The sequence below is a fragment of the Glossina fuscipes genome, unplaced genomic scaffold (genome assembly GCF_014805625.2).
Source record: "Glossina fuscipes isolate IAEA_lab_2018 unplaced genomic scaffold, Yale_Gfus_2 59, whole genome shotgun sequence".
Lineage (NCBI taxonomy): Eukaryota > Metazoa > Arthropoda > Insecta > Diptera > Glossinidae > Glossina > Glossina fuscipes.
This window is the reverse complement of record NW_023998431.1, coordinates 3,270,543-3,298,470: the sequence shown is the minus strand read 5'-3', so window position 1 is coordinate 3,298,470 and position 27,928 is coordinate 3,270,543. Positions and strand designations below refer to the sequence as shown.

General features: G+C 32.8%; 1 protein-coding gene across 1 annotated transcript in view; it reads left to right on the top strand.

Annotated features, from left to right (window-relative positions):
- Positions 1 to 1,509: 1,509 nt before the first annotated feature.
- Positions 1,510 to 27,928, top strand: part of LOC119637388 — a 39,952-nt gene continuing 13,533 nt past the window's right edge. The window contains 1 exon segment of the mRNA XM_038033388.1: positions 1,510 to 1,717. The gene's annotated coding sequence lies outside the window, so the exon portion shown is untranslated.

The window sequence follows — 27,928 nt, the reverse complement described above, 5'->3', positions numbered from 1 at the left end:
TAGTTAATTCGTTAAGTGAGAAGAATTTTTTTTTTGTAAAAGCAAAATAACAAATAGAAAGGCCGTTACAAAAAAGAATAAACTTTAGAGAAAAAAAGCAAAAAAAAAAAAGAACCAAGAAACACATTTAAAGAATTCCATGAAATTGGTTATTGGAAGAATTCTAGACAAACCTGATAGAATATACGAATCAAGAATATAGAGTGGAAATCCAGCTAAATAAAATGATGAGCAAACAAGAGAGAACATACAAAAAGCAAGCCAAATAGAAAAAAAGATTTCGTAATTTTTCTTTGTTCATTCAACGAAGTAAGACGACGTTTTTCTGCCAAGTGACTGACTGCACCATCATAAGATAATACAAAAAAATAATTAATAAAATATAAAAATAAATAAATCAAAAGAAGAAAAATATTGCAAGCAGAAATTTTCCAAAAACTTTTTCCTAAAATTCAGTTATCGCCCAGCAAGAAGGTGAAAATTACAAAAAAAAATATATCAGTGTTTGAAAAATAAGTAAGCTGCGTAAAACGAGTTTGAAATTTGAAAAAAAGAAGAAAGTACGTAATAAAGACACTCAGATCTTTACAATAGTTTCTTATTTTAATAAAAATTATAAAAAGGAAAAAGCATCAGTTATTTAAAATATGAAAATTTCAAATCACAATTTCTACTTTTAATGATGATCAAGGTCAAAGTGAAGTACATTTTTTGTTAACATCATTGCAGCAAAGTAGTTTAATAATTAATTCTATTTATGTTCTTCATAGTTTTAAGAAAAAAATTTGAAAAATGATTATTATTTTCTTTTTTTTTTTTGTATACTAAACTTTAAATGACTTTGACTTTGGTCAACAAGAATATACAAACATCTCATCGCAAAGAAGTAAAAGTAAAGAAAAACACAGAAGTAAAACTACAAAAGAAAATAGGAAAATCACACACACACACTTGCAGATAAACTACTAAAGTAACTACAATTATATATATATATATACATACGTATATACATATATATATATATATTAGGCAATGCTAAGAATCAACTAGCTATAGCTATCTGGTTCGTCAAGCTACTCACTTAACTAATAAACGGGTTTGTTTGTTCTACACACGAGTGGAAAAAATCAAATTAAAACAAAACAAAGAAAGCAAAAAAAAAAGCGCTCAACAAACCAACGGCAGCAACAAGAGCAACAACTAACAAAAGGAAAACATCTCGTTAGAACAGATGATTTTTGTTTTGTTTTCACTGCTGCTTCATTTTACGTTTGTTTTTTCTTTCATTTGTTAAATTTCAAGCTTGTCCTTTACGTTTTTGGTTTTTCCTGCCAATCGTCTGTTCTTTTCAACTGTGTGCGTATATATATACGCATATATATATAGATATATATATATATAGAATATATATATAGATATATATATATATAGAATATATATATTATATGCATATACACAGGTATATATATATATATACGTAGTTATATGTTTGTGGCTTTTATCATTAAACAAAAAAAGAAAAAAAACGTACGACACTTGCAGTATTCCATTGTAGCAGCGATCACAACAACAACAAACTCATTAGCTGATTAACAGCGATTGGATATTAATTTTTGCGAGGAGTTCTGTTTTTTTCTTTTTTTTTTTTTTTTTTTTTTTTTGCATTGCGCCTAAACTCTATTGTTTTTATTAACATTGGAAATACAAAGATAAAGCGGTGAGTAATATATTATAGCTTTAAAGGAATTTTGACTTGTTTTCTTTCCATAAGCAAGAATAAATCCGAATATTAACTTATTATAAAATAATGAAACAAAAAAAAAACCAATACGATGTTCAGATTTAATACTTTTACTATTACTTCTACTATGTTTTATTTAAGAACAAGTTATGCTCGCTGTATAATACTAAACTAAATAATCACGAAACTCAATGAGTTGTAACTTTTGGAGTGTTTGTTAATTTGTACAACTCGTAATAGAGATGAAAATCGCTTTACCAAACTTTACATGTCATTATACTAACTTATGATTCAATAAACTAACACTAATGATACCTAATACCTTAGTATTCGGCTGTTGTGTGAAAATGAATGTTAATAGTTCTTAAGCTTCCAAGTCCTATTGCTAAATGTCTGCATATGCAATTTTACAAATCGGTGAATTTTGATTCAGGGATCATTCACCCAATAACGTACAGTTTTTATGCAACTGCAAGCCTTTAAAGTGCGACTCGATAATATTTCCTCTTTCCTTGGCGTTTACATTCAACATTTCGTAAACAATGTGCAGACACAAATGAACAGAAAAAACAACTAGGAAAATTATATTCATCCACAAGCGAGTCTTTTAGACCTTTCACCGTGAACCGTCGTGACGTCCGCAATATTTAATATTTAGGATTAACACACTTAACTTGTTGCATTCTACCCGCCAAGGTCTTTTATTTGATATGTAAGAAAAAACGAATCCTCCTTTTTGCTTGTGGAGTCCATCATATTTATTTTACAGTTGACATCTTATTAGATAGATGCTTACGATGGGCTTATGATCCGCCCGTTCGGTAAGTAGGTTTGGTCCGGCCGTTTGTTGCTATTAGTATAAAGCATGTGTATTCGTTTCAGATCTACCCGTCTGCGAAGTGTCTGTGGGACAAAAATTTAAAACCCCTCATATCTCCCGAACTAGCTAACTCAGCAATAACACGTGCATCCGTCTCTACAACCTCCGATCCTCTTAAACCGGCATTTAAAATCATAAAGTCAGTAGTCCAGTAGTCAGACAGACAGAGAGCGTTATTACAAACTTCTAACGTTACATAAAAGAGATCGCGTACAAAATAACTTTCAACATTCTGTTTTTATGGTTGTATTTTTTTTTTAGTTTATAAGTAATGCAAAAAAAGACCAAATTGTTTTTATCTTTGAAAACAGGGGTGGTTTCAAATCATGTTTTACTGTGATCGTGTTCATCCAACATTAATCTGTCTACAAAGGTTTCCAATGCTTCTGTCGACAACTCCATTTTTCCGCTCAGAAGAGTGTTTACCACGAACGTTTCACAGACGGACAGACATGTTTAAATCGGTTTGAAATTTGGTGCTCATCAAGAATATGCCTTATGGGATCTCTGGGGCCTCCTTTTGATTCTTACAAACGTTTTGACAAAATGAATGCATTACTCATCCTTCAGTGACAGAATATAAGAAATATAAATATACCGATTCTATCAATTTTTAGTTCGTTTCTTTATCATCTTTAATAACCAGACGAATAAACGTAACGTATCGTATCGCTTTTTCGTTTTTAAGCCAACCTTCATTGATCAACGATGTATCGCATCGTTTGGTTATTTTTACTTCTTACCTTACCTATCGTCTTAAGTGGCATCCAGCCTACACGTGTCCGGTTCTATAAAAAAACAAAAAAAAAAAAAAACGAAAGAAACCTTTATTTCGCAGCTGGGAACCGTAAGAGTACGCATTAGTCGATCAACAACATATCTTATCGTATATCTATTGTAGTACAGAACACCAAAATACCTATTTGTTTAAACGTTTTTATTACTCTTATTAAAAGCAATTTCCTTTTTTTTACCCTGTAACGCAATATGGATGGGATGGTAGTTTAATAATTCTGTAATGTCTCAGAAATGCTTACTAAGTATGTATGATGAAATTATATGATGAAATTACAAATCGATTCCGAACACCTATCTCTCTAGAGAAGATATGAAAAACTATAAACTAGAAACCCATTTATCGGATCTAAACCAATTTTGAAAATTAAAAAAAAAAAAAACAAATAAATGTAATTTAGCTAAACTAAAAATGCATTTCACTATAGTTCGATTAGCCATAAATATATCTTTTGACATCGTTTAACTGATTTGTTTCTGGCAGATAATAAATGGTTTTCATGTATTTCATCAAATATAGAAATCCTACATCGCCTTTATTATTCAAGCAGGCGCTTTGGGCTTTTAAGGAAACTAATGCAAATATTTTTCTATATATTGTAAAAAAACTCATATAATTAATTAAATGAAAGTACGTAAATTAGGCTGATTCGGTTTGCCAAATGGTTAAAAAAGTAATAAAAACAAATAAGAATCTACATTGCTTCATGCATGCTTCTTATCTGGTAGTAGATAAAAGTGTAAATCGGGTATGTGAGAAGTTGAATGAAAGCATTAGACCAAATTTTGTTGTGCTAGTGATCTGTTTTGAGGGCTTTGTAAGCGTACGGGTTTGCTCTCAAGATAAGGGAATTGAATCTATAACTTTTCTTCGAGACGTTCGTGAGCTTAAAAGAGCGGAATGCAGTAAAATGGCAAATCTTTGGTTGAGTGAATGGGACAGGACCCTCAGTGAAATACTATACACGACTTTGTTTAATACAGTTGTTTGTATAATGATTTTTCAAAATAAATTGATATCGAAAAAATGATCCGATTCCAATCACTTTTAGGAACGCTCGTCTTCGGGCCAAAACACGTCAGTGTATCGAGTTTCATCAAAATATCTCAAAAATTACGACATGCAAATTAACGCAAGCACACAACGTAAACAGACGGACAGGCAAGTTTAGACTGTTTTATACATCCTCATAAACTTACAAACTTGCTTGTATCGTAGGTGATGCATTTCCTCAAATTTTTGTTTTTATTTACATTCTAATGGTTCGTATTTAAGTGACAACATACGATACGATACGATACGATACGATACGATACGATATGTCACTTACTAATCAAGTTAATAGAGCTTCACATTAAAAACAGCGAAATACTTCCCAGCATTCTGGCAACACAATCAACAAAGTATCGCAATGCAATCCAGTTGTAGTGTAAATAACGTACACTTTTTGTTTACGAACTTTGCGACACATATTCATAACAAAATAAAAAAAAATGTGAAAAGCTTGACAAGATTCTTTCAACAACATTAATCATTAAGGATTTTTCTTTGAAAGTACATCGTTTACAAAAACAAGAAAAAAATTAAGATCATACTTGAATTTTTGAAATACAGTTGAGGGTGTATGTCAGGTAACGAGGATGAATTGTTGAAATTGATGTAGCCGGCGATACATCCGGAATACGGTAACACATACGGCATTTGTAAACAGCGTTTCAGCTTCATTAGTCCACTTATACCGCTGATGATATGTTTCAATCGTTACATAATCAAATAGTTGAAAGTTGTATGCTATACTCTTACTGGATCGCGTTATGAAACTTCTCACGCGTAATACGCTTAAGAGAGATTGAATGCACTTTTTTTATATCACATTACTTATAGGTTTGTCATGGAGCTGACAATTGTATATGCATTGGTTTATTAAACTTGTGCAAATATGTTTGGATTGACCGATAGAATAAAAGGTCTTTCTGGGCGTTGCATACATCCCCACTAACTTAATATACACTTTTACCACACGCGGTATAGAGTGGAAAAATTCAATTGCTAAATGGTTCCAATTAGCGAAACGACTCGCCTAAAGGTAAGAAAAAAAAAAAATGCTGTAATTAATGTACAACTGCATCGGGTAATAAGCTGACAGGGTTGTCGTTAAGGTGAATGACTTTTCTTACTTTTATCGGCTTTTTACAATGAATAAAATTTCGCATATTTTTTCCCTTGCCCTCGCCATTAGTGGGTATATGAAAATAAGTTGCGAAAAAACACCGAAGAAAAATCGACCAATAATAATAAGCTGACAACGATTGCGGAATATAGGTTAGGTATACTACACCATACAGATCTACTCCCTAGAAATTGTACTACAAAACGTACGACATATAAACCGAAGCAGTTGATGAGTCACGTTTGCATTTTCTACAAAAATATAATTTGAAAATTGTATAACAAAAGCAGAAACAACTAAATGCTATTTATTTGTGTCTGACCAAACGAATATTGTTAGACGTGCTGCAAACTAATAAACGCAGCCATTACAAGTAAGGTAAGTTCATGCTAACTGAATCACGTAAACGACCCTAAATATTAACTGATTCGGGAAAGTATGTCGGTATTCAAGTTTATTATCTGCACACAGACGTAACCCGGATTAGTATCTTCGTTTCGTCACAGATACCTATTCGCTAAAGCAAAACAAATAAATTGCAAGCGGAAGCATTGACGACTGGAAGAAAGATCCGCGAAAGTGACTAGGAATGCTGTATTTTAACAATAGAACTACCGACGTTTTGTGTAAATGTATTTCTTACTTACTTCTCGATCCCCCCCATCCATCAAAATGGGAACGGCGAAGAAAGCTGAGAAATGTTAGCAAAATGAACGTAATCGGATCGCAAACACGCCCACAATAGACAAGAAAGTAAAACATCGATATATTTTTCATATGTTTATTCATAATTTTCGATCTCTTGAAAACAACATTTCCGGGAAAATCCTACCCAAATATTCGTCACGACTACCCGATCGGCTTACTAAACATTATTAATTTTAAGATGGTTTCTCAATCAACCCAACTCTATTTGCGAAGATATTATTTCTTAATTAATTAATTAATCGGTGACAGGATTCTCTCCAATCCGAATATATAGTTTAATGATTCGAATCTGGTTAAATAAATAAAGTTTGTAGATTATAAATGTGATTAAGTAACAATTTAATCTCTCTACTTGGAAGATATCAAAGTTATACGGACAGATATTATACAGACACAAAGAGATATACTTGACGTTATAACAGATTCTAAACAAAATGTCATTAAATGATTTTTAATTCTAATGAAATTTTGATTTTCTTTTCTTTCCGCCTAAGTGGCCGAGCAGGCAAAGGATCTCGATTTACAAACAATTGAATGATCGTCGGTTCATAACTCAAACAACATAATTTTGTAGTTTTCTTATTTTTAGTTGATTGAGCCATCCTTGCCCACTCCACACATCTCGATTTCTTTAAACGATAAACGTTATGACAAAGTGATCATATCTTCTGTTATTTAAATTCAGCGATGGGTATAACAATTCTCTAGTCTCCGTAGACAATGACGAGTCATCGATGCCTTATCAAAAATGAATAAACACGCACACTTGTTTATCTACCTATACAAGTATTGTGAAGTATTTTTTTGAACTTAAAGGTTAAGGATGAATTATTTATGCGATATTTTGACGTACTTGCGCTTATAATTTTTTCTTTCATTTCATTATTTAAAAAGAAAAAATTGTATGTAAAAAAGTTTTTTTTTTTTAAAAAAACCATGTATATTAAAAAAAGAATTTTTCTTTTTATCTTTGATTGATTTTTTTTTTTAAGTGAAGTATAGTGTGCACAGACCGACTGCTTGTGAAATGTTTGTTAAGGCAGATATTTAGTAATCTATACGAACACAAAGTATTTCGCTGCATTACAAGTGAAGTATAAAGACACAATAGTCCAAGAACAAAGAAATACTTCAACAGACTTCCACACTCTAAACTTGGGTATATATATAAATGCACTGTGTATATACAGTTAGTTTCATTAATATTGCGTTCTTTCGCTCGAGAAAAAATAAACGCTTGTTAATAGATGCTAGTCCATTGTTCAAACATAAAAATTTATTTTACCATTTTATACTACATTGGAACACATATTAAAATATTACAAAAAAAAAAAAAAACAAACAAATAAAACGTTCCGTCAGATAAACATAGCCAGCGTCACTAATATAGGGTTTTTTTCATATAAGAAAGGATATGAAGTCAAAAAGCAGCATATTATTGAAAATTATTAGTCGGTGGGGTATCCTCTTTATTTAATAACGTCATTTTATATAGCTTTTCGGGGATCTTATTCCATTCCTCTTATAGTCTGTTTTTCAGTGTTAAGGGCTTTCGTTCATGCTCGCTGATTTGTGGAAGAGGGGCAGTTATATAAGAACCATTCGTATATTAAGCGGAACTTATGCTTGAGATTGTTATCTTGGTAGAATCTGCATATTTCCAAAATACCAAGTTTATGCGCTCTCTCTTACACTAATTTTCCGACTCCATTGGCCCAATGCATACCAAACTATAACATGACCACTGCTACGCTCCTTGTAAGCCGTTGGCACAAAAATTTAATAGGATGCTAAGACTCTCTCTATAAAATAGTAAAATGAATTTTTATGTTTGGACAATGAACTAATTTTAACCAGGGTTTGTTGTTCTGCCGAGTGAACGAGCCCAATATTAATGAGATTCACTGTGCACACATATGTATGCAATGTACTGATATTTGTATGCAACGATGGTGGTGGAGGTGTAAGAAATTTCTGAAGGGCAGAAAGAGTTTACGATACTCGTCTATAAAAAACAATTAAATGTTTGCATTATGAAAAATGAAAAAAAAATATTAAAAAAAAAGGAACAAAAACGAAAAACGAACAACAAATTCATATATATTTCTGTTATAAATATTATTAAAATATTGTGTGTATTTTGTTTTCTTTTACTATTTCGCGCTCTCTTTCTCTCTTGATCTCTCCTTCCCATTCTTTCTGCTCTTGCATTTTCCTTTGTCAACGTAGTTGGCGATGAGACGTACACAGAATTTTCCAATTTTTGTTTTTCTTTTCAAACTTTTATTAGACAAAAAAAACACAGCGCAGCTGCAATTGGAAATTGTTTTTATGGAAAATCACATGAAACGCCATAGAGACGAGGAGGAGAGAGAGAGAGAGAGAGAGAGAGAGCAAGGGAGAGAGAGAGAATTGGCAATAGGGCGAGACAGAGGGAAAGAAAGAATTAGAAGAAGAAAAACGGTTGGAAAAATGCATTACTTATTGTTGATTGTTCTGTTAATTATCCCATTTTTTTTTCCTTTTGTTTTTTTTTTTTTTTTTTTTTTGTTTGTTTATTTATCATTTTATAAGAATAATAAAAGAAATTAAGACAAAAAATATTGTTTTATGTAAACATGTTTTGAATTTGATTTATTGCTTTTTTTCCATAAAAAATTTCGATGATGAAACATTTTTTAAATACCCCATCATGAACTGGATTTGAGAATGTTCTCTGAGTAGGCATTGCAGATTTTAATTCTGAAAGGGTTTTTTTTTCGTTTATCTTCTTCTTCTTCCTTTTTAACTTCAAACGAACGTTGACCTAACATTGGTGCAAACGAAATTATAACAAGTAGGAAAATTGCATACGGTTCGTTAATAGCAAAAGTGAAATGCTTGCAATATTCCATATTGCGGATAAGCGATTTCCTAGTATAAACTATGTATGGAAATATGGAGTCGGAATTTCCCGATAGATGGTTGCAGCTAGTAATGTAAATATTGTCAAACGGCTTCATTGGCGCCATTTTTGCATTGACAGCTGGCAAAAATTTTTCAATATTCATAACGATACAAGTTCGGCGAGTTCAACAGCATAGGCGTTCTAATAGGGTTGATCAGGCAGTTTTTCCCTTACCTTTAACATTATTAGGTATAAAAAGGGTATTTATTTTAAGAATCGCAACCCGAAAAATTCGCGAGTCGATTCAGGCGATACCATAATCCACATCTATTGCAAGACTGATGTATTATAAAGCCTGGTGAAACGGTTACTAACAGCATTTAATCGATTTGAATGATTCACTATTGAAGAAAAAGCAGTACAATGCCATCCGTGCACCCATCCATGTTGTGGAATCATACGGCTTACTCACCATACTCAAATACTTCCAATTATCACTTATTTCCGCCGACACGAAATTGCTGAGTAACGCTTTTGTTCATACGAAGATATAGAAAGGAAAAATGACTCGATAAATGGTCCGTGGCAAAAGGGGACGGATATGTCCCGCATCCCTAAAGTCGAACAGGTGGGATAAAACGTGCAGTTAACTATGTGCTATCATTTTCCATCAATCAACGTGTATTCCGGTTTCATACGTACACATCTATTATCCATATTTACTTAACTATTGTAAAGGAACTAATAACATTAGGGCCATCCATAAGGGATTAACTGTTCGCAAAGAACTTACTTTGACCTTAGTTCCGCATCGATCGTTAAGGAAGAAGAATCACATATTATTTTACAGTTTTCGATAAGCAATCCTGTGTAGAAATTATAATTGTTTTTTACGACCTTTTATAATAAATTGGCTTCGCATACTATTTTTACTTTCATAAGGGGTTTAATGCGACTTCACCAAGAAGTCAACGTTCTTTCAGAAGGTTTACTGCTGACGGTTATGACTTTTCTGGCAGGCGTCGAAGTGAACGCTCAGTTGCATTTGGTAATGACGTCCTAAAATATCTGATGGGAGATAATTAAAAATGAAGTGCACAAAAATTACAGGCATGCTGTGGATAATTACACAATAAATTAGAAAATAAAAATTTAAATTATCAACAAAGTGTGTTTTACATTTTAAAATAATCGATTGCTTCTCGGTCACCCTATTACTACTACTGTTCTAGTATATCAGGAATGCACATCAAAGATTAAGTAAAAGATCTCTAAAAAGTCGTACTACGATTCATAAGGATAGCGTGGCAAGAATACAAAAAGTTAGATTGTAGATAATCCGCCTGAGTAGCCGTAGGCGAGGAATCTCGACTAGCAAGTCAATGGGCGTGGGTTCGAATCTCAAGTGCGGTAGAGTTTTTAATAAAATCCGATAGCCTTAGATGCTAGTGCTTTTAAGAGTTTAGTCTTAGAATTTATTTCTCTGGCGAAATTAATAATAATAATAATAATAATGGATTGTAAATAGGTGTCGTCTTACCTTGCGAAGAATAGATATTTTAGATCGATCTTAGAGATTCGGTGAATATATATTCTTACAGCTAATTTTCTAAATAATAATCGCATTCGGTCAAGACAAAGTGAGCTGTTAATATTGTATAAATCGTCTTACGTGCCCAATGCACGATCGGTTTTTCAGGTAAGATAATTTTTTGTGGAATCTCTCTGCCACATTAATGCGCAAATTCGAAAGTTGTCATAAATGTCATACTCAGCTGTTTTCACTTGTTATCACATTCTAAATTTTTGAAATGTTATTTCACTATATATACCTACCTATATAGTATATATTAGGTTGGAGAAAAAGAAATTAATTATTTTTATGTGGACTTCAATACCTTATTTAACATGTTTCGTATTACCAATTTGTTACCATTTTAAAGGTAGCTTTATAATGTCTCTCATAGAAGTCTTGGTTCTTGGTATTGACGAGAAATTGTAATAATCGCTTTTCAAAATTTTCTCTTGATACTAATTTCTTATCACAAAAAAACATGACATCAGGTCCGGACTATATGGTGGATGCATCAAAACTACCTAACGAAGCTCCCGGAATTTCTGGCATATTAATAGCTGTAGGCAGTGCTCAGTTGGTAAAGTCATAACACCAATTTGGCACACATCCACTAGACTGCTGTCCCTCCCTATCCTTTTTCACCGCTTTCGGACTGTCCCCAGGTTACCCGTATAGTTGATATCCCCTGAATAATTCGTCGTAATAAAAAAAAAAAGGAAATAGGAAACGGATTAAAAAAAACTGTAGCTGTTGGAAGATCGCGAATATGGGAAATCTATGATTTGCATTTTATTAAAGATCCGAACACATATGTAGCTCAAAGTGCTTACCGTTCGTTTTTAGAAAAATTTGTAAAACCGTACAACTATCAGGAGGTTTTCTGTTTATCCTCTTCGCTGATTGATTTCAAATATTGCAACTGCCGAAAGCTTGCATCGGCTAGTTTTATTCTATTCTGACTATGATCATTGCAATGACACCAAAGGACCAACCCTCAACATCAGCAACTTATTTACGAAGAGAAACGTCTTTCAAGATATACCAACAAAATAGTGGAAAAAATTAAAGGAAAAAAAATTGTTTTTATCTAGTTTTTTTAACACGTAAACAAAATGTAGAAAATTGAATTATTTATGGGATGATCGGTATACCCTTCAAATTTGCGTATAGTCGCTATGTGATCAGAAATGTTAATTAAATGGAATATTCGCAATAATGTAAGAAAAAGAATCTTTCTCTCCATTAATAGACAAACAACGCATTCAGGAATTAGTTAAAATCACGAATCTATGCGTGTGAATCAATTATTTTAAAAACAATTTTTTCTTTTTGAAATTTTATTATTACAAAATTTTATTTCTTCCAAAGTAGTGTTAACAAATTTTTTTTTTTTTACTCCACGTCATTTGCGTTACAAGATTATATTAAGTTTGTGCGGATGTATGCAATACCCAGAAAGACTTGGGATGGGCTTGTAGTTTATTGATAGTAGATTGATTCAGAATCACTTTCTGGATGTAAGCTGGCTTGTCAATGGGTCCGTCTTGTTTTCTTGCGTTCAACGTACAGTGCACAATTCTTGGAATATTGTAATCAAATTTGGCAAACTGATGTGTTTCGGCCCAAGAACAAACGCTATTGAAAATGATTCAGATCGGACCAATTTTTAGTCCTCATATACTACCTCATTTTGAAGTTGTTATATGACCCGTGATTCGTTTCACTGTTTTTACTTTTTTTTACAAAGCTGACTATCAAATTTTCATGTCATTTCAAGCATTTATTTACGATTTATTATAATGGTTTTACTGACGTTAATTTGGCGCCAGTTGTAGTATTTTTACTTCTTTTAGATGATTCATAGAAGGAAAGGAAGGAAGGATTTTAAGAAAAAAAAAGCTAGTTATGGTTAGTAAATGTCCCTATACGAATGCAACGAATATTCTTTTCTAAAGGCTTTATACATTTCCGTCGCCATTTTGAATAGTGAAGTGTAAATAAGTTAAGCAAGTACTCGGTACTTCTAATGGAGCAAACAAATTGCAGTTTAGTGAATATTCAAGAAATTTCAATGAAGACTGATTTTATTTATTAAAAAGTCTTGATAAATTATTCAATGATATGGCACAACAATAGCAATAGCAACGGAAGATCACTTAGGTATGGCATGAGCAATGAATGATTAAGAGGAAAAAAAATGAAAAGTAATTAAATGTATAGAAGAAAAAGAAAGAAAAAAAAAAAAAAAACTGAGAAAATTGTTTAACTGGTTTTCTCTGATATAAACAAAAAACAGCTGACACATATAAAACATCTACACTGCGACTAAAACAACAACAAATAGACAAAGAAAAAGCGTAATAATAAATAAATTCAATAAGAAATGTAAACAAATTCATGTGTACATCTGTATGCATGCATTAAATGCCCATTTGAAGCTTTGCAACTGAAAATAGGTTAAAGCAGAAAATTTTAATACTAAGAAAATATACCATTCAAACAGTTATCTTACCACATATTCTCTATGTTTACTTATAACGGTGGGATATTGCAAATAGTAGGTCCGTTCTTTACTACTAGTAATGTGATTCTTTATATTCTATAATTCGTAATTAGTATACACATTAGTATACATTTCTGAATAATGTAAGAATTTAAGAACTGAAGTAGTCATATGTGTTTGTTAAAACAGTCGCTTTATATTTGTGCGGGGCCGGCCTCGACAAAAAAAGGGAAAAAAGAGAAACGAATACATCCCGTCAAAGATATAGTGGGAATTATCCAAAATAAATGTCATCCCGAATTAATATAAACTTCTGCAATGTAATTTCATTTTAGATAGACCGCTATGCGTTAACACTTTACTCAGCCATATGAATACTTTTTGCAAGTGATTTTCAGTTCGTCTTAAATGCCCTTCAAGCTTCCTACGCGGGAACAATTGCCAACTGTGGCTTGCACACATGCAGCTGTCAGACAGACAGACAAGCTGCGATGGATTCAGAATCATATTAAATGTATGATAAAAACTGCGTTTATCTAAAGTCCATGTGCGTGTTACATACGTTTGCACAAACTTAATATACTCTGTAGCACAAGTAGTGTAGAGTATACAAATTGTTACAATTCCATAAACGGAATATTCTCAGACTAATTATTGATTGAACTTCTAACCTACTTAAGTTATCAAACAGCCTATTGGGGACTTCCCAAGTCTCCAATCGATCTTTCAAAATCAAATTATTTATTGATCTATTTGGCATATGACGAATGTTACAATAGCAACTATCGGTCAAAATAACTGATACTTGCTCTACATACATATATATATACTATGTGTATATATCCATTCATATTCGATTTTCACATATTAATGTCAATAATAAACTGAATAATGGATTAGGAAAATCATACTCTTTCCTTGTTCTTTAAAATCTTCGTATAGTCGATAATTAAATCCTCTCTTAAAATTTCCATTAAAATATTTAATTTTAAAATTTCCAAGTTAATTCACATTTGCTCTAAACGCTTTATTAATGTGTAAGTTTTTACAATAATCAAAATTAAAAGCAACAATATTGTGTTGACGCAAAAGTCACAACACTTCGTTTGAAGAGCCTACGAATGCACCTGCGAAATTCCGCTACTGTACAATTACTCTCACATAAAAGAGTAGTATATAGTTTTTATAAAGCTCTTTGCAAATTTTAATTTACAGTTGGCAATATCTTCCTCTAGAAACTTCAATTCTTTGAATCATATATACGATAAAATAAGTCTGCATGACGATTGCCTGCTTTTCTGGGAAACGAAGGTGCTTCAACTAATGAAAACAAATGCAGATTTAGAACGATGCCTTACCTCAGTCAGCGCCTTATGCAGTTGGCGATTAACGAAAAAATTAACAGTAATTCGCAGAGGGTTCAAAATTAAATCTGATGTCGGTGGTGGGCTGATGTCAACAGGATGTGTAAGCAGAGTATTTGCTGAAGGCAAATATAGTTGAATCGTAATTAAATTCAACAGTCAGTTACATTCGGATAGATGGACGATTGAGATGGACTCGCCTATCGTTACACTTTTTTCTTTTCTCTTTACGCATGCCTTATCTAAGCTTGTTTATTCGTCCTGTTTTCTTTTGTGTCAATATAATTTGATAAAATTCAGTACGCCACCATTTTTTGGCTCGAAGACGAACGCTATTAAAAATGATTCGGATCGGCCCACTACTTCGACCACTTCCCATATAACGCATTATTTGAAAAGCCTTTATATAAATAAGTACAGAGTGACATAGGGTATTGTATGGACTGCCGCGGCCCGCTATAGTCTTTTCACTTGCTTTATACTTATGTTAATTTAAGCAAAAATTACTTTCATGCATATATGTTATATATAGAAATAACATCACATAATATAAAAGAACAATCTGTATCCCATGGTGCTGTAATCATATGAACAAAAAGAAAGGAGAAAGGCAAACAAATATAAAATACGCAGAAGAAAGATACATTAATCTCCGTCGTAAAATAGGCCTAAACCAAGGCAATATTCGTAAATTGATTACAAATTTCAGGACAAGCGTTCTTTGATTATATTTTCCGATTCTCATATAAAAATGATAAAAAAAGTGATAAACGTTATTAAAATTGTCACAAAAAACGCAAAACTGACTTAGTTATAAGCTACATTGGTCTACATTGGTTAAGTTTAATTTATTGAGGCTAGTGAATATCGGTTTCGTTTAATAAGGCTGGTATGCCAATACCTGCGTTCAGCAGATCACATAAAAAGGTAATACTTAAAACAAAAAGTCTATGATTTTCTGGCGCTTGCACGTCAATGAGCCTTAGTCTTCACGTTCATGAGGTGATAAGGTGCGCGTAGAATTCCAGTCTTCGAACGGAGAAGTCCAGAAGAAGCATTGAACCTTTGTAAATATATGCTCCTGTCAATAAAATGTACGCTGCTGTAAAAATCACAATCCATTGATAAGAATTTAGTCTCAAAAACATCCGGATAAAAACGTAAAATCGCAAAAAGGCATTTTATGGACCAATATTTAAGAAAATACACTTTTCATTTAATCCGCTTGCAAATTTACCAACGAAACATTTTGAAACCTATTAATACGAAACCAAGCGAAGACTTTTCCATCAACCCAATCTACAGCATAAAAAAAATTGAAATTTCTACATATTTTGAAATAAATTTGAAGCAAAAAGAAAAGAAGCAATTCTTGTTTCCCAGCTTGCACGTGCTGCGGGGGAGGAAAACTACGGCGATTGCAAGTAAGAAATGACGGATTAAAAAATGTTTCCATAAATATTATTATTGATGTTAATTTTGGTCGAGTTCAAAATTTCTTTATGTCAAGTTTTCCTATATTCAGTTTTTACTTAGAATACAAAAAAAAAAAAAAATACTATAATGCACTCGAACCATCCTTGACAGCCTTGACTTACACAGTTATTCATATATCGACTATCCGAAAAAAAAGTGTTGGGATTGAGCAAAAAAGTGATCCAACCCGAACCGTTCACACCAGTGTACCAAATTTCGTCAAAATTTCTCCAGAAGTTTAGAACTATATATAGACCTAAACGCAAGAAAATAAGATGAATGGACGGACAGACAAGTTTAGATCAATTCAGAAAGTGATTCTGAAAGTAATTCTAAATTTATCGGTATAATAAAAGATGGGCGTAGTATATCCTTGTACCGCAAGTGGTGTGGGATATGCTATTCAATATATCTCCGAATGCATTTTGTTGAACTTTATACATCAAAATTGTACGTGAAGTGGGAATAGCTTCCTTAAATCGTTGAGAGATCCGTTCATCGAACCTTTTTGCAGCTCGCAAAAGGAATCCACGTCTTGATTGATTAACATCTGTGTAAAGGAACTAAAAAGCCAAAGAAAATGTGAAAAGCTCTCTCTAATGCTTAAATTACTTAACCAGATTCAATTGACGAAATAAAAAATGGCAGCTACTAAGTCGATTGAAAATTTCGCGATTACCAACGCACATGTATACATATATATATATGTAAAGTTTGTATGGTTTCCGATGCGTATTTCTATTAATATTATATAAATTCTCTTTGAGCGATAGTTACTTATTTATGTATACATATACATACACTTTCATAGTCTGTACGATAAACTCTCTTTAAAGACAAAGAAAAATAAACTCAACGATAATACTGCGCGCACTCACTAATAAAAAATTATGCAAACAATTAGTCAGTTAGTCGGTCAATCAGACCAGTTTTTACCATTTCATAACGTTTCCTTCCATTCTATTCGCAATACGGTGAAAAGCAGCGTCAAATGTATATAGATATGTGTGTTTTTTTTATATAAGCATACAGGTATTTGTATTTTCGTATTTACTCAATGACAGGCCGAGTGACTGACTGATAATCGAACACAAATACGAAAACTGTATGCAATATGAAGCGACCGTTAAATACCTAGCACTTACATAAAGTTAATAATATGTAGTCTAAAAATTATTAACCCTAGTAGTAGTTAACCCTATGGGTGCGCATCAGCGAATATGGTTTGAATTCATGAAATGAATGTAAAGATTTTGAACCTTTCAACCATCGATACTGATTTCATTACGTACCTTACGAAATTACTGTGGTTCTTTTTTCTGTCGGTAATCAACCGATCAAAATCATTTCTATTCTAAATTTTGAAAGGGTTAATTCCGCCTATATATAACAGGGCCAAAATATGAAAACTGGCTAAAGGTAGAAAATGCGAATTCTTCTACCTTTTAATTTCTGTCAGATATAAAATCAAAAGAATATATATATATATATATATATATATATATATATGTAGTTGGGTATAATTAGAAGTGCAAGTTTTCAACATGTGCTGGCGGCGGAGGGTCAAATAACGAATCGTGTGAACATACCAAAAATAGATGGATAAACTATTACTTTATTTTATTTTTACAACTTCTCCAAACGCCGCAGATCTGCAAACGAAAAGACATTTAGTTGACAGAGACGGATTCACATGGCTCAACCGACTTAAAATCTTTTATCGCTGGATTTTAACTCAACTTGGACTTATGTAGACTGAGCGATTGTAGACTCATTTTTGAAAAAAACTTGTATAAAAAAAAGGATTTTCGCGGGTACTTTTGCTTACCTCATTTGCGTTTTTGTGCAAGAGTTGTCACAAATTGAACAGTGCATAAAATCGATGCCGCAATTGTTATCTAAGGAACAAAGAATGAAAAAAAAACGAGAAGCAAGTTGAAGAATACTCAATGGACTTTGAACAAGTCGGCTACTGCCAAATGATTTGGTCCACTACGAACGACCACAGAATCAAGATTTAAATTCGCGGTGGCGGCACTGTGATCAGAAGACACGGAATTGGGCGTACCAAAATGACTTTCGAAAAGATTATGTGTACTGTGCTGTACGAATGAAATCGTTTATCAAGTTTTACAAGTCGCAGGCCAAGGGAAGCTATTTTCAATCGCCTTTGTCTTAAGTGTGAAAGATAATAACCGCTTGATCCCTGTAGAAGAACTTTGTCACTTAATTTACATATTATAATATATAGCATATTCGTCGTCAAATGTGAGTTCCGCAGGCTTTCCTCTCCCTGCCCTAAAATCAATTTTTCCTTAAAGGGGCTTTGGTTTCCTGTTGCGGAAAAGAAAGAAAAACCTGAAGCCTGCTTATGCTCAGCCATTGCTTATACATACATTTATAAAGGCAACAGTAAACTTACTAATCCGCTGTCCTACAATTACAGATATTTAAAAAAAGCAAAATGTTTTGATTAAATAAATGACTAAAACCAGAACTCTATGATATTCCGATTTAAAAGTAATGTGCAATGGTTGTTGGTTATAGATGTTGAAGACCCTTTTTTTGATTTGTTTTAGTCTATTGTGTATTACTGCCGTTCGAGAACAGCAGCATGATTAGCAGATTGACTTTATTATTCTGTACGTTATGCTTGGAAATATCTTTTAAACATGCACAAGTTTTGACCCGTACACGAGTACTGGGTGATTCCAACGCATTCTAGTATAAGCTTACCTATGACGCTATTGAAATTATGACTGTATCTTTGTAGTAGACTAAATGTCATATGAGAAATAAGTCTTGTAGATGAGGAAATTGTTTCACTTATCCTTTTCCTTTTGTTGGCACGAACTGTGACAGATATGTAGCGAAAATTTCTTGTAATAATGTCTACCTTTACCCTACCTACCTTTATAGTAAGTATATGATTTGCGCTGCTCGATAATAACCTTTGAAAAATTTTGCTAAGAGAGCGCAGATGTCATTCGAAGTCTGCACTATAGCTGAAAGAACTTTGCTTTTGAAGTTGGGTGAAAGCGATCGAATTAAATGCGAGACGCAAGAGAGAGAGAGAGAAATTTATAAATTTTCTGATTGGTCTTAAAGCAACTGCAAAGGCCCATAACTCAAATGATCTAACTCTGAATAAAAGCATCGTAATTAGACCAAACTTGATTGTTGGTAAAGGCTTAACACTTACCTCAAATGGGCATACGATTGCCGCCATTTCCTATATGTTTCCCCATATTTTTCTCTATATTTATTAAAAATTCTGTTTTAACTCAAAGAAAAAAAATATTTATTTGCTAACTTTTCGTCCATCGGTCCCTTTAGGTGTTAGATTGAACTCTTTTTTATACTCTAGAGAGTAAAGAGCATGTTTTTTGGAAACAATTTTGCAAAAAAGAAAGATGGTTGTAAAGCTTATTGACGTAAATTCGTTTATGTCAAGTTAAATAATTTAATAAAACACGAACCTTTGACTTTGCTATTAAAAAACGAAGAACCAATTTGTTTTTATTTTAACTAATTAGTTTCCGTTTCTTGAAGAAAATTAAGTTTTTAAGTGTTAGAAACCTCAACTTATCAACGTATGGTAGAAGGTGATGCGTTAAATTTTTAAAAATCACAAATGGTATGATGAACATATCACATATAGTTTGAAAAAAAAAAAAAAGTAGTCATTTGTCGTACGATCACTTTTGCATTGTATTTGTAACCTCGAACTTGCTTCTGTTATATACATGTATCGTATATGTTCTCGTATGTGTAGTTTTTTTTAATCGATTCTCTTTTAGTTCGTATTCCGTAGTTTTTTTGATAAAAAAAAAAAAAGTAAAGAAGAAAAGAAACAAAAAATCGAAAACCTAGTGAAACTAACACAATTTTTTTTCTTATTTTTGTTTATTCATTTGTTTCACTGTAGTGGGTCTTTGTCTTCTCAATTCTCTTTTGGCCTTTTTTTTTTATTTCATAGTTGTTGACTTCATAATCATGATAATGTTGTTTACTAAGGCGTATACACGTATATAAACGTGTATATTTATACAATCATAATGAATAAAATAATGATTACCACATTTTATACGGATCGCATAGAAAAACAGAAAAATTACAAAAGTTATTTAAATTTATATTATTTCATGCATTCGCTTGGCAAAGACTTGTTTCGATTTAATAAAGAGTGCTTCATAAGAAGAGCAATGAAACCTTCTTAAGCTTAACTCATATGAGATTAAAAAATAGTGAAGGCTTGGTTCTATTTTAATCCATCAACTCATTCATTAACTGAAGAGTTTTTTTATATTCAATCAAGTTGTTTGTTTATATTCAATCAAAATTTAATTGTTATACGTATGGCTTTGCCGCCCTACAGTTGTTCATATTATAACTTTTCCAAAAAAAGGTATTATATGGGAAGTGGTCCATAAAGTAATCCGACCCGAATCATTTTCAATAGCGTTCAATAGCAAATTTCATCAAAATATCTCCAAGATCGCTGCAAAAGGGACAGATTGACAGACAAGCTTATTATAAAAGTTCTGTTTGTCTCAAGTTGTTTTGGGTGCCACACTTTTACCACAAGTGATATAGGGTACAACAAAAAGGATATTTTCTAAATGAAAAAATCATTTTTGCAGTTATTTGAATTGCGTATAACTCAATGTCGCAGATGATCCTGCCGCGAAGGGAAACATGCTTGGAGCAAAATGGTTGCAAGATTGAGGCGCTTTCTGCTGAGATGTCCATTTGCACATCAGGAGAGCAACTCAGTGTGAATTGGCCAAGAAAGTGTTTAGATAAGGGTCAATCGAGTCGTTGCGAGTTAATTTAAACACCTTTCGATCTGATAAGACGATGAAGATCCTCCAAAAAGACAGCAAAAAAAATAACCCTGAATTGTGAATCTTCAAACAGGAAATACGAAGATGAGAAAGGAAAGAATCTTCGTATATATTTAAAAACCCATCTTCTGATACTCTCTATTGCAACATGCTTTTTGCGCGTAGGTTAGTTATGCTAATTTCTTTAGTTTTATTCACTCGACTTTAATTAAATGATTTATGGTTATTAACAGAATTAATATTAATTGGAAAGAGATCAAGTTACAGAAAATTTATTCAGCTTAACGAAGCTAACATGAATTGCCATATAAAACGGCTTCTGACATATGTGTTCATTAAATGAATTCTCGAAAAATGACGCATTTCAGCAGCGACTAACGATAATTATGTTTTTTTGGATGCCCAAAGTCATTCACTCGAGATTATTGCTATCGTATTATTTGATAGTTGATAATTTTAATATCAAATATGTAAAAACATTATATTCGGTTGTGACCGAATCTTTTATACCCATCACCGTTGTCTTAAAAAAGATTAAGAAAAAGGAGAGAACTAAATTTTGATACTCTATAATATTGCATGGGTGCGGCTGATTTTTTGTAGTTTCACGGAAAGCAAAGGTGTTCAATGTTTTTTGTACATATGTATGTGGGCGTTGTAGGCGTGTCGTTTGAATATCTTCATTTTTATGGACGGACAGACAACCAGGCGGACGTAATTAAGTGAATTGTGAAACATTTGTGTACTTTATGATCTTTTCGAAACTCGTTTCTGCGCCTTATAAAGGTATTAAAAAAGTATTAAATTTTAATATATTATAATATTGGGTAGACTTAGTCAATTTTTTTCCGTTTTTTGCAGATACTAGAAGTTTTGTAGATTTATCTGCTAGAGTCTATAACTAATGAACCAAAAATCAATTTTTTTATTCCTTTGTTTTCAACTTATGTTGTATTGTAGGCGTGTCCTTTTATTTTCAATATCAACCTGAGTGCAAAACCTTCTAACGTATGTTTACAATATACACTACATGGACGGACAGACGGGCTTGCATAAATCGATTCCGAATTTGATGCTGATCAAGAATATATATGCTTTGTCTCTGAAGCTTCCTTCTGGACGTTGCAAACATTTTGACAAATTGAATTTAAACGGTTATCCTTTGATGATGGGTATAAAAAGAAAACTAGAATGTAAGAAATCGCTTATGAAAACAGCACTTACGTAACAGATCTGCGTCCGCAAGTGAACCAATCTGCTAAACACATGACAAGAAGATGTATTAAAATAGTCAAATTTTTTCAAATCTTTCGTTGCTATTGCTATTCAGTCCGAATTTCAGTTGTGATATTAACTTTGAAATATCACAGTACTTTGCACAATGCTAAAGATTACTACCGTTCATAAATGGTTCATCAATTCGGTTTAATCACTTTCGAAATTACCGCAGTGCGTTATATATGCATATCACATCACTCAATAAGTCTCTGGTCTAACTTGCGATTATTTTACAATTTCGTCATGCCTACCCACATTGAACACCACATAATATTTCCCATTGATCCTGTGTCTCTCTTCCAGATAGTCGATGAATGTTATATCATGCACATTCCAAAATACAAAAGTCCTAAACTTCGCAATCGACTTTTGTCTTTTTGATCGCTTTAGGTGTGTGTTATCCATTCGGCTGATTACTGAATTGAGTGCACTGATGATTCGAGGTTTCACCCATTGTTGCAGGTCGCATGAAGAAACCCTTTTTAATTCACCTGAATGGCTCCAACACGTTGTTATTTTTGATCAGAAGTCAGCAACCGCCGCGACCATTTGCAACAGATTTTTTTCTTGGATGAAATGTTCATGCAAAATGGTGAACTGGCTGCTTTGGTATGTCAGCAACATTACTTATCGGTTTTCCAAAACGATTTTGTGTACATTTTTTAGGTTTTTTGAAGCGACTGCCAAATTCTTGCGAACAGAGCGTTCAACATCGTCGGTGTCCATATGGTTTCTTTTTTAAATTAGCAAACTACCTTTCGAAAACCAATAGTCACTAAAATAAACTAAATTCGCAGTGTTGCATTGCTTCGAAAATAACAAAAATAGCGTCACTAAGCCCATCGTAACCTGTAAACCAACTGTCGGAATATCATGAAATTTTGACACGTATTGTTTGAGGGTTAGTATTAAAGAGAAATCGATTGAGTCTGTTGACAGTGTTTAGCCACATATGTGTTGAGTGATATTTTACATACCTGTACGAAGCGAGGCGAAGACGTTAATCGAGCTAAACTCGAACTGTACGAGAAGGTGGGAGACTGGGCACTGAGTGTTCAAATATTCAGATTTGAAAAACCTACCTCGCATAACAATGCGTTGCAAAACAATATTTTTTGCGAACAATATTAGGACAATTTTCTAATACATTAACTTATATCAAAGATAGTAACAGAAACTTTGCTTTTCCCTTAGTCTCTGGACGTAAGTATATGCCTTACATCTAAGAACTTCGACCTACAAGCAGTGGATTATCCGTCATAAATATTAAATTTTCTTCGTTGTTATGTATTCTAAAATTGCATTAATTTTATAGAAAATGTGTTTTCAGTGAGGATCAGTGAAAGGAATACACAATTATATTTTCTACAATTTTCTGTAAACTGGAAATATAACTGTAATATTTGCCGCTGGCTTTTCTTTCCGGGATCAACTTTTACACGATATTCACTCGAGTCTCAACTGGCATAGAGATGCTTTTCATGACATCTTGGCATTCAGAATTCATTGTCTCGCAGATGTCAACATGTTTTTCTCTAGAAAATTGCTTTTGGAACCAATCGAGATTTTATGTTTTTTAAGGCAACATCTTTTTATATGTATTTAGTTGATCGAAATGGAAAACCGGCAGTATCAGCTTTTTAATATCCAATCCACGATTTTCGAATGTCAAATCTTTGATTTCATTTCTCTGATTTTTTTGGCTTGCGTTGGGAAATTCTAACAGTCGGCTGAAGCGCTGTTCGTGTTGGACTCAATGTCAGCCTTTCTTGGTGTCTTCGTACCACTTGTAAGCATTTTTCTGCAACATAGCTCCATCGCCAAAGGTCTTCTGTAACGTCACCAGCATTTCCGCGGTAAAATGCTCATTCCCTAAACAAAATTGAATCTAAACACTTCTGTTTGCAAAAGCACGTGCAACTATGCATCAATTGAAGATATTAACATGAAACTCTAGTCTAGATGTCAAAAGTAGTACTACCATCCCATAAAGCAAAAAGTGATCGTAATTTTATGATTTCTTAGCGCCCACGAATCTTAACTCATTCGGTTTTTTTTTTTTTTTTTCATTTATATTACCAGTAACGTCTAGCAATTCCGATAGCAAGTCATAGTTTCTATACTCTACACCGTTAGACGAAAGGGGTTAAAATAGACCCACCTCTTATTATCCCGATCGATTCAGAAAATAATTCTGAAATCATTCGATTTCGCGTGTCACGCTGTCCATGCAAATTTGTGTTGAAGCTACAGGTCGTAATAATTAAGATACGTGCTTTGACGGAAGGACGAAAACTATTCAAAGTAGTTTGTATCAATCCACGCCCTATTTTCAAAAGACGTTATATGAAAAAAACTTGTAATTTTCAAAATTTCCCCATAAAATTCAATCTGTAATAGTATTATAAACGTATGGGGCAATTTTTTGAACCCTCTATCATATAACTAACCGTTCCTACAAAAACTAAATCTTTATATAGTCAAAAAATATATAGTTTTGAATACTTCATGGTGAAAATTGGTTGATAATAGTAAATTGACCATGTAGCTTTATTTTTTGGATACAGCTGCCGACAAGGCGGTATGCGTGGTTTCGCAAGAACTATGTCTTTGCATGAAAATAAGGTGTAACTTTTCGTGTATTATTACCAAAATAGTGTTAAGCGAAGAGGTCTAGGGTATCGAGTAGTCGACCTTACCCGATAAATATTTTCTTCTTTTAATTGACTTTGAACACAAACGTTATAATATATTTAACGATGAAATATTAGAGTTTTTAATGTTCCAAGATGTGAGACTTCTCAAAGCTATTGCAAGTCTCGAATCATGGCTACTCTTCATAGTTATCATGTTTATAAGCATCTTCATTATCTTTTTTGCTGTCACTATGAACGTCAACCTTTAGTACTACTAGAATGTTAGCTATTTACCGTAATTATTACAATTTGCATCAGGTTTCCTATTTTACGGGAAATGTAATAGTTTTTTTAACGTTGCGTAAACTACATCACCCTGAATAAACTTTTACTAACAATTTGCGAAAAGAAAATATGAAGTCGTTACGATTTAATTTCATATTGAAGTTACGAGTTACGCAATGTCTCTATAGCGGAACGCTCGAGTGCAACAAGTTAAAATGGAGTTTCACCTAACTTTTTGATCACAATACAGGTTTACCTTGTAGAACACGGTTAATACGAACGGTGCTGTACCGAAACGGTGTTATACGAACTTTTTTTTTTGCTCATTTATCTAAACTAAGATATAACATAATATAATATTTATCATAATTTAAACTTAGGTGTAATATAAATCCAGGCGACCGTGTACCGTGTTGTACTTAAACCTTATTTGTGTTTATAACCGAAAGAATGTTCTACGAAATTGTCAAAATATCAATTATTATTGTGGCAATTTGCACTGTGTTATCTCGGTAACTTGACGGTGTCATGTCGAAATCCTGCTGTACGAAACTTAAATCATGACAATGTGTATCGTATTATAAAGTGTAAAATTTTATGATGAAATTATGTTCAAAATATACATAAGAGTAAAGTCAGTTAGCTGCAAGTTTATATTTACATACACAAAATAACGGTATATGTATGTATACATAATATAAATAATATATATATAAAAAATAACATTATGATGAAATACAACAAAAAATATATTCAAAATTATTGTTTGGCAGAAACGTTTGAAGCTTTTATGCATAGGTTAGTATTGAAAATGGGCCAAATGGATCGAAAGACATGCCTACAGCAAAACGAAAACTGAAATAACCTAAATTTTTCAAGAAAAATAAATTTTTTTTTTTTTGCTTATAACTCACAAACTACCGCAGGCAAGCTCATAAAAGTTTGAACGTACGTTTTTTGAACGATGCTACAATACCTGTCCAAAATCGGAAAACTCGACCACGCTTACGCGATATTGTAGTGTATCAAAATTTCATTTTTTTGTCAGCACCTTAACAATACAGAGAAGCAAGGCTCGAAAAGTCCATAATGTATACACATTTTTGACTAATGTCAAGTTCGGCGTCTATTTAAGCCCATAAGTCTGGCCATCTGTCCATCTTTATGGCGTAGTATTTGTGATTGACGCTCTCTCGTTCCGCCACAAAAATGAAGATATCGCTTGCAAATATGTAAAAAAATTTGAAAATGATCTAAACCTGTTTGAGGACAGGCCTACGATGCAGTAAACAGTGAAAACATCCTTACATTTGTTCTCGTTTTTTGCTCTTTGCTCAAAAACTGCAAAGGACACAAGATACAAAATTTACACTTTTACTCGATAAATATAAAAATATTCGGCCACGCCCAACCAATATTATAGAGTATGAAAATTTAATTCTTTTCCTTCTTATTACAGTGATGGGTATAAAAGATTCGGTCACAGCCGAAAATAATTCTCTTACTTGTTTTGGTTTATTATTTATGTTTTTGCTAAATTCTCATTTCGCAGTTTATTTACTGCTTTCCGTAAAAATGATAAACAATTGATTTGTTTATATGCGTGTCGTTGCGCGACATAAAAATTTTTTTTGAAACCTTGACTTGTTTTGTTTTTATATAGAAAATAAAAACAAACACTTTGTTTTTATCATAATCCAGGTAAACGAAAAAATTTGTTGATATTCATATTATTGTTGTGGCTCGCTATTGTTTTCTTACTACACCAAATCTCTTAATACTACGCAATTTTTTATTTACAAACAGCAAATTGTGTCGTATTTACTGATAGCACTGTTTGCTATGTTATTCCACTAACTATTAGAATTCACCCAACCACATTAGTCATGGTTTCTTACTGCTCTCGGAAAATATAAAAAGTTTTCGACTTGGAACGTTTCAGGAGCATGTATTTTTTCTATTATCTACTTAAAGATATCAGGACTTTGATTGCTTACATAAGTAAGTCTAACAGATAATTTGTTCTAAAGAGGGCGAGTTAACGAACTTACTTTAGCAATTATAACATCTTCAGAGACCATTGATGCCTTGAACGAGTGCTACGCAAAAGAATATTGTGGAAATATTCTAAATCTTCTAAATCCGAATTTTGTCTTATGAGCAAACTTCTTTTTTTAAGGCAAAAAAGAGGCAGTTCCGATTCGGCGTTGGGTTGACAAGTACTATGTCGAAAACAACAATTTGTCGGTGCAGTCGGTTGATTTGAAACGAACGCGTCAAGCAACTGATCACACTGAACGCAGCGAGCGTCCAAAAGAGAACTCCAAAGAAGAGTGAAAACCATTTTCGTCAATCCAAAAGTGAAACATCAAGCATTAGCTGACCTTCCAAAGATGACAAGGTGCGCTATTCTCTCTGAATATTTGGGCGCGGGAAAACTGTCTTTTAAATCACTATTCGATGGCTACAACGGAAAGATTACATGAATTTAAAGGCTGTGAAGATAAATTCGAATTTAACTACCAAAGACACCTAATATTTTCTTGAACAGAGCTCTGTTAGGATTACGTTAAATATTTAAAATTGCGATATAGTTGAATTTGGAAGTCTACTCCGTCGATACTGAAAAACAAAAAATATTTTTGTGGACAACTCATGACAACTTTCAAAAAAGCCCAACTATTTTCCACAATTTTTTGTTCACGAAAAATGAGTGTACATAGGTGAATACAGGTAACATTTGCAACTAGTTTGGCCGCATTGTAATCTCAAATATGGATG